Source organism: Hyaena hyaena, unplaced genomic scaffold (genome assembly GCF_003009895.1).
Source record: "Hyaena hyaena isolate Hyena2069 unplaced genomic scaffold, ASM300989v1 scaffold_708, whole genome shotgun sequence".
NCBI lineage: Eukaryota > Metazoa > Chordata > Mammalia > Carnivora > Hyaenidae > Hyaena > Hyaena hyaena.
The window spans coordinates 500,990-509,663 of NW_024081341.1; positions in this window are offsets into that span (position 1 = coordinate 500,990).

Consider the following 8,674-nt stretch of genomic DNA (forward strand, 5'->3'; position numbering starts at 1 on the left):
GGATTCTGGCAAGGTGGAATGGAGGAGGGATTGGTGGAACATAAATAGTAAAGAGGTGAAAATTTTCATTATGGGAGGGTCTGCATATGGGGGTAAGGACTGCTTCTCCCACTAGATGGCAGTAGCTATTTAGAAAGAAGCTCCAAAGGGTAGCTGAAGAAAGTACACGTTTTTGTTTCACACATGCCTAACCTGAAACGTTAAGTGCTGAGAAAGAAAGCACCTTATATTCACTTTCGTGTTCTAGGTAAAGCATTCCTTGGTTGGGGTTATGGCTTTGAGTAGAGATCTCAAGAGTACTTGAGGTTTGAGGGTGATGGATAGATCTAGAATCTTGAAACTTGAAGGGAGGGGCGCCTGGGTGGCTCCGTCCGTTAAGTGTGTGACTCTTGGTTTTGGTTACAGTCAGGATTTCTCACAGTTTGTGAGCTTGAGCCCCACATCAGGCTCAGCGTTGGTGGAGCCTGCTTGGGATTCTCTTCCTCTCTGCCCTTCCCCCACTCACTTTCTCTCACACTTAAAAAACGTGGAAGGGGGAAAAGGGTAAATCTCAGTGGTTAGAATAGTCTTCCCTGATACACTGCCTAGTTTAAGCCCCTGTATTATTCTGAACTTCTGAGAATTGTATTCGTATGAAATGCTTCAATTCCCACCCACCCCGGAACTCAAACCCAAGAATGTTCACACACTCCTATATTTCTAGTTTCTGGCACAAGTGAGAGAAAGGAAGAGCGCAGGCACCCAAGAGGTTAGTGGTAGAATGTACTCTCTTTGAGCTTTGTAAGGGCTCTTGGAGCGGTGAGAGGCTGGCTGGCTCAGCTCAGGTCCCTGACAGATCTTTGTCACAGTTGCTCCTTGCAGAATTTGGGAGCCAAGATGAGAGTTGCGTGAGAGGAGGAAATGATTGAGCCTGGAATAGCTCTAGTCAAATGAAAGTTGACAGCAAGACAACTGTCAAAATCTTTGTTTGGCCTAATGGACCCCCTGATGTCTCTATATTGGCCTGCAATTGGGACAGTATGTGGAGTGAGCAGAGGCAGCACGAGCAGTCTTGGCCATATGAGGGGACAGCCAGAGACCACCCAACTTGTAGGGAGTAGACCTGTCCTAAGGAGCTATGCCCCAGATTAGGACATTCAGAGAACGCAGCCAGCCCCAGAGCAAAGGATACCATCAAGGAATTGAAGAAAGACAGCCCACAGATTTGGGCAAAATGTTTGCAAACTGTTTATTTAATAAAGGACCGGTGTCCAGAAGATCTTTAAAATCTATTGAGGGGCACCTGGGTTGTTCAGTCGGTTAAGCCTCTGACTTCGGCTCAGGTCATGATCTCCCAGTTCTAGCCCCGCATCAGGCTCTGTGCTGATGGCTCGGAGTCTGAAGTCTGCTTTGGCTTCTATTTGTCTCCCTCCCTGTCCTTCCCCTACTCATCCTCTGCCTCTCTCTCAATAAACATTAACAAAATTAAAAAAAAAAAGGTCCCCCTTTATTAATGTTCACAGACTTTACTATGTCTTTCAGGGGTTGGTGGGGGTGGGGGGAGAAGAGGACCCAAGCAAGCCTTCCGCAAAATCCCAATATCTGTTTTTTCCTGGGACCAACAAAAAGGGCTTTTCATTAGTCTCCTCGGATGCAGGGCCCACTGCAGGCCACCAGCTGTGGGCAGTATTCCTTCAGTCCCTCTACCAGCCCGTCATCCCTCCAGATTCCCAAACAATGCCTAATTCTATTCTTGCCAGTGATTTCCCCGTGGGCAGCAGTTTATTTCTGTCATCAAGTCTCTGATGAAATCTTTAGCCATGAAATGTTTAGTTCAATCCGAACAAATCGTGTGTAGTGTTAACATGTCACAGGCTGCCGGTGGCCTGCATTATGTGGTAATTTGGAAGCGAGAGAAGTGATAATATAGGGCTGGGCTTCCTTTGTGAGCTCGCATTAATGCTGGAGCTGGTGATGTCAATTGACAGCCCATTGATCTGGGCTAATAGTGCCTGGAGGGGGCAGAATTGGGGCGAGGTAGGGAATAAAGGATATCGACGACTGTCACCAGGATCCTGGCAGCTTTTAGTCTATTATTGCCCTCTTTTAATGCAACTTCCATGTCGACTGCATTTACTTCCACCAGCTCTGCTTGCTGCGCTGAACGGCGAAGCCGGGGAGGCACCACCCCCAGAGTGCTCCAGAGTTCCCCTGTATTGATTCTTTGATGCTCTGGGGTGCAAATTATAATTATTTCATTAAGCCCTTTAATGGGTATCAACTATGAACCTTCCCCAGCCCAGGCTGGGGCGGCCAGGGCAAGGTCCACATCATTAATCTATGTTCATCTCCTTGCCACTGATTGTCCCTTCCCCCCACCCCCCTCCCCGACCCATTTTTTCCCTCCTATTATTGCGTCTATGGTTTTAGTGGGAAGCAGGTCGATCTGCTCTCGGAGAGGAGCTGCGAAGGGGAGTTGGCTGATTTGGGGAGGCTGGAGGGGAGGCCATGGTTGAGCAGATTGTAGCGTTGGCTGTTCACATCGTTCACATTGAGGGACTGGATAATGGTGCTTTTAGATCTGCCCTGCCCACTTCCCCATTTGCCTGCGCAGGGAGGTGAGGAGCAGTGCCTTGGGACAAAGGGAGACAACCTGCAGCCGCCTCCTTGTGTGACTTTGAGTCCTGTTGTGGCTCAGAAATAGGCCACGCCCTCCCTGGCAGTCAGGAGTCAACCTTACTAAGGGGGCTGTGAATGCGAAGGTGTACAAAACCCTGCCTTGTGCCCACAGGGAGCTTCAACTCCAGTCAAGGATCTAGTAGAGGGACGAATAACCAATCAGGCAACAAGATGCTAATGGGTGTTGAGAAAGGGCAAAGTACAGGGAGTTATGGCACCCTGAGGAAGGGGCCTTGACCCAGGCTTGGGGGTCCAGGAAGGCTTCCCAGAGGGCCAAATGGTACACTGAACCTATGAGTAGGAGACAGAGGAAGGAGGAAGAGCATATTAATCAGTGGGAACAGCATGTTTAAAAGGCCTGGAAGTGGGTTGCCCGGGTGGCTCAGTCAGGTAAGCCTCCGACCCTTGATTTCCACTCAGGTCACAATCACATGGTTGGTGGGTTTGAGCTCCGCATCAAGCTCTGCACTGACTGTGTAGAGCCTGCCTGGGATTCTCTCCCTTCTTCTCTCTCTGCCCCTACTGACCCCTCTCTAAAAATATATATACTTAATAAATAAATAAAAGGACTGGATGTGAAGGAAGGCACGTGAAATTTGGGGATCTCCCCTAGTTGAGTAAGGTCAGCACTTTGTATGGGGGGGTGGAGTCCTCCCATCCCCAGCCTGCTGTCTTGTCTCGACCACCGGCCGTTGCTAACTAACCTCATCACGAGTCTCAGGAAAGCTCGGAGTCTTAGATGGCATTTCCCATTTAATCAGAGGCTCTCTTGTTTCTACCATACTTTTCTTTAGGCCCGAAAGTGAGTTTTTTTTGTTTTTTGTTTTTTGTTTTTTTCCCCGAAAGTGAGTTTTAATTCAGGTTCTCCACTTGTTTGGTTCATGTGGTGGTTTTAAAACAAGTCTGCAATATTTTTTATCTGGCAACTTTTTTTTGACATCTCTGCCCTGAGGGCATGGAGTCTAGTTCCTCTTCCTGTGAATATGGGCTGGCTTCAGGGACTGACTTCCAATAGATAGAAAGCAGAGAAAGTAAATCAGGGTAACTTCTGAGTCTAGATTGTTAAATCCATGCTGCTGTTGCCCGGTTCTCAGGACAGTCACTGTGGGAATCCTCAGAGCTGCTCTTCAAGAAGTCCTGCCCCCCCACCCCCACCCCGTGAGGCCTATGGTAGAAAGGCCAGATAGGAAGAAGAGCCCCAAGTGGTCCTGGTCTGCACACCAAATGTGTGAGTGACAAAGGCTTGAATATGATCCAGCCCCAGCCATCAACTGACTACACTTTTACTCAGAGCCCCGTCAGTCCCCAGGTTCATGACCAAAGTAAATGATGGTTACTGTTTTGTTTTTTAGATTTTTTAAAAAATGCTTATTTATTTTTGAGAGAGGGAGAGAGAAAGAGAGAGAGAGAGACGGAGAAGGAGACAGAGAATCTGAAGCAGGCTCCAGGTTCCGAGGTGTCAGCACAGAGGCCGACGTGGGGCTCGAACTCAACCAACTGAGCCACCCACGTGCCCCAATGATTGTTACTGTTTTAAGCCACTATTTCAGGGTGCTTTGTTACACAGTGATAGATAACTGGAACAGTGAGATTTAATTAAGTTTGTGTTTGATTAAGTATTGATTACTATAGCTTTATGGTTAGTCTTAAAATCAGGCAGTGTGAGTCCCCCAACATGGTTCATTTTCAAGTTTGTTTTGACTCTTCTAGCTCTTTTGCTTTTTCATGTAAACTTTTAAAAATCAAGTCATTTTGTTCCATAAATATAGTTTGAATTATAATTGATGTTTTAATGATTCTACAGATTAAATTGGGTAAACTTGACACCTTTTTTTAATTTTTAAAAAACGTTTATTGTTTTTGAGAGAGAGACAGAGTGTGAGCAGGGGAGGGGTAGAGAAAGAGAGAGAGACACAGAATCTGAAGCAGGCTCCAAGCTCTGAGCTGTCAGCACAGAGCCCGACGCGGGGCTTGAACTCATGGACCGTGAGACCAAGACCTGAGCTGAAGTTGGACGCTTAACCAACTGAGCCACACAGGTGTGCCAACCATTCTTTTTTTAATGTTTATTTTTGAGAGAGAGAGAGAGAGAGAGAGAGAGAGAGCATGCATGTGCAAATGGGGGAGGACCAGAGAGAGAGGGGGATGGAGGATCGAAAGTGGGCTCTGTGCTGACAGCAAACAGCCCAATGTGGGGCTCAAACTCACAAACCGTGAAATCATGCCCTGAGCCGAAGTTGGATGCTTAACCGACTAAGCCACCCAGGTACCCCTAGTTTCTGGTTTCTTACACTGGACCCTAACATAATTATTATCAAGAAAGCTTTTGCTACAAACTTTTATGCTGTTAAGTCTTCATTTCTAAAAGTAGGGAATCACACAATTGGTAGACCTGGAAGTGTCCTTAAAAATTATGTATTGCACCTCGTTAATTTATGGGGAAGATCAGATAATTAACTGGCTTATTGAAAAGTATGCTATTTCATTTAATAATCATGTATAGTATCTACTACTTGGGAAACAGTCTATACAGTTTATTTAAGCCATAACAGCATTCTTGGGGTGCTACTGTTACTCCTTCCTCTCTCCTGAAATCCAGAGAGGTTAAAGAACTTACCTAAGGTCACACAGACAGTAAATTGCAGAGCTGAGATTTGGACCACAGCTTGACTTCCTACTTTTACAAGCTTTTTTCTCCTTGTTGCTGTTAACTGACAGCAGCAGCACTCAGGCTAGAGTCTGGGACGGCTCACTTCCATTCTAGCATTCTCCTACTTCCACGCTGATGGTAGGGCAGCTGGCCCCTGCAGACCATTTGGTGAGTCTTCCAATATCAGATGCTAATTTCTATTACATTTTTATAAACTTCCTGTTACCCACCTCGAGAAATTCTATGTTCTTTTTATTCAGCACCTACACTTAAAAGTTCTTTGAGTGGATACTCCATACACATTTGCAGAAAGTCTCAGTATATAAACACTGTTTGTGTTAATAGTAGCAGCAACACTTAACATTTATACTAAACATTTCTTAATTTTTTTTTAATTACAGAGAGAGAGAGGGCAGGTGGGGAAGAGTGGCAGAAAGAGAGAGAGAGAGATGGGGCGCCTGGGTGGCTCAGTTGGTTACACATCCGACTTCAACTCAGGTCATGATTATACAGCTCGTGAGTTCAAGCCCCACGTCGGGCTCTGTGCTGACAGCTCAGATCCTGGAGCCTGCTTCGGACTCTGTGTCTCCCTCTCTCTCTCTCTGTCCCTTCCCAGCTCATGCTCTGTGTCTCTTTCTCTCAAACATAAATAAACATAAAAAATTAAAAAAAAAAAAGTAGAAGAAGAGGTGGGAGGGAGGGGAGAGAATCCCAAGCAGGCTCCACACTCAGCATGGAGCCCAATGCGGGGCTCAGTCTCATGATGCTGGGATCATGGCCTGCGCCGAAATCAAGAGTCGGACGCTCAACCGATCAAGCCACCCACGTGCCCTATTTTTATGGTTTAAAATGTTTTTGATTGTGGTGAAATACATGTGGCAAACTTGCCCATCTTAACCGTGTTTAAGTGTACAGAACAGTGTTAAGTATATTTACATTGTTGTGCAATCAATCCCCAGAACTTTCCATCTTAAAAAATTGATATTCTGTATCCATGAAACCACTCCCCATTCCCCTACCTGCCCCCCCCAGCCCTTGACAACTACCATTCTACATTCAGTTTCTAAGAATTTGAGAACTCTAGATACTTCATATAATGTACAAAACCTTTTTGTAAAAAACCAATTTTACATTCTTAATATTATTTGATTACAGCAATAATCTTTTTTTTAAGTAATCTCTACACCCAATATGGGGGTCGAATTCACAACCTGCATATCAAAAGTTGCATGTTCTTCCCACTAAGCCAACCAGGCACCCCTGATTACAACAATAATCATTTTTAAAAAGTTTTTTATGTCTTTATTTTATTTTGAAAGATAGAGAGCGAGCAGGGGAGGGGCAGAGAGAGAGGGAGACATAGAATCCAAAGCAGGCTCCAGGTTCTGAACTGAAAGCACAGAGCCGGAGGTGGGGCTTGAACACACAGACTGTGAGATCATGACCTGAGCCGAACTCGGTCACTTAACCGACTGAGCCACCCAGGCGGCCCTAAAACAATAATCTTATAAGCAGCTAGGATAGAGCCTCTTAGAGGCCTGGCCAATTTCCAATTTTTTAGGCTCTCAACATAGAAATACCAATCCAATATTACAAAAATGTGGTGGTACATTAAAAATGTTACATTGAATGAATGAATGTCTTCAAAATGCAATGCCATGTACTTGTCCCAGGAAATACTTATTTTAAAAATTACCTGGAGTGTGCTGCAGGAATGGTCCAAAATGTCACATCAGTTTCAAAGTGGGTGGTGACCACCTCCTTCCAATCTTGGGTTTCTCTGTGGCTGAATGTGTATAGTTTGAGACAATGTCAAAATCTAAACATGAGACATTCATTAAATGCGAAGTTCGGGTAAAAGGACCATTGCTCCCTCTCCACCAACACTTCCACGTTAGGAAAAGGTAGGCATTATCCCCATTTTTACAAACCAGAAGTGTCTCAGCAAGTATTGGTCCTACCTAAAAATATAACAGCAAATTTGGTGGTGGGGTCAAGACTTGAACTCAGGGTTTTGTCTGTAAGCCTAACACTGCAAGCGCTGAGCCCAGCCAACCAGTGCTGTCTACCCTTTTCAGTTCGAGAATGTTAGCATGGGTGGCTCAGTCCGTTGAGCGCTGGACTCTCAATTTCACCTCAGATCATCAGATCTCATGGTTCGTGGGATGGAGCCCTATGTCTGGCCTTGCACTGAGCATGGAGCCTGCTTGGGATTCTCTCTCTACCTTTCTCTCTCTGCCCCTCCCCCACTCTTGCTCTCTGAGTAAGTAAGTAAGTAAATAAATAAATGTTAGCATGGCTGCCATAGGGAAGGCATCTGGGTTCTACTGAGCATGCTAATTGAAACAAGTTGCATTTCAGGTAGTGAGATCCCAGGCTCTTGGGGCAGTCAAGAAGAGTTTTGACTGACATCACCTGGGTTTGCTGCAGAGGAGATTCAGGAATGGGGAGCTGGGAGCGTGAAGGAGGGGGTGTCGCTCTCGATTACTTCCAACTTCCCTTCCAAGCCCAAACCGTCAGCACATCTGTGTGCTCTGGGGAGAGGCAGTCTGGGCTGCGCATGCAGCTCCCCGCGTTTTCATTAGCAGCAGCCTGTCACTGGTTGTTGGGCTTAATTTGGACAATTGGGCTCTGGGTGCCCGAGGAAAACAGTCCGGGTGCCTCCGCCATCCATCAGTATTCTCTTCAGTCCCCCGGCAGCTGCTCACTGCTGGCTGACTCAACCTGTGCTGACCTCATCTTCGCACACAGAGCAGAGGAGGATTTGGAAAAAATTAGTTATATTAGTGGCTCCCTGAAATACTCCGTTTACTTGTGATACAACAAATATTTCAGCCATTAGGATCTCTCTGTCTCTTATCATCTTAAATGCACTCACTTACATTCCAAATCACTACTTAATTTAAAAGCCTATTTGTTGCGATTGTGACAGACCCAGGGAGAAGGAGAGACAGACACTTAGCTCAGCTCGGGCTGGAATAGAATCAGACTTGGAACTTTGATTGAATCTTTCTCCACAAGACTTATGCTCAGTCAGGTACAACCTAAACACACAGGAAGCAAGACGCTTAAAGGGAAACCCACCCTGGAGAGATTTACAAGCTCTGCTTTGAAGTAGCAGGTGGCATGGTGACCTGGGGCAAATGACTTCGTTGCCAGGTGTCCTCATGTTCCCTGAGTCCTGGATATAGTGACTCATTCAGTGAATGTTTACTGAACACCTAATATATGCTAGGCAGTGTGATGGATTCTGAGGGTACAGAGATGAATAAGACATCTCATGCTCAAAGCTTTTCTCGGTTTATTATTAACGATAAATATTTATTGAGTACTTTCTGTTCACCAACTATGCTAAATACTATACAT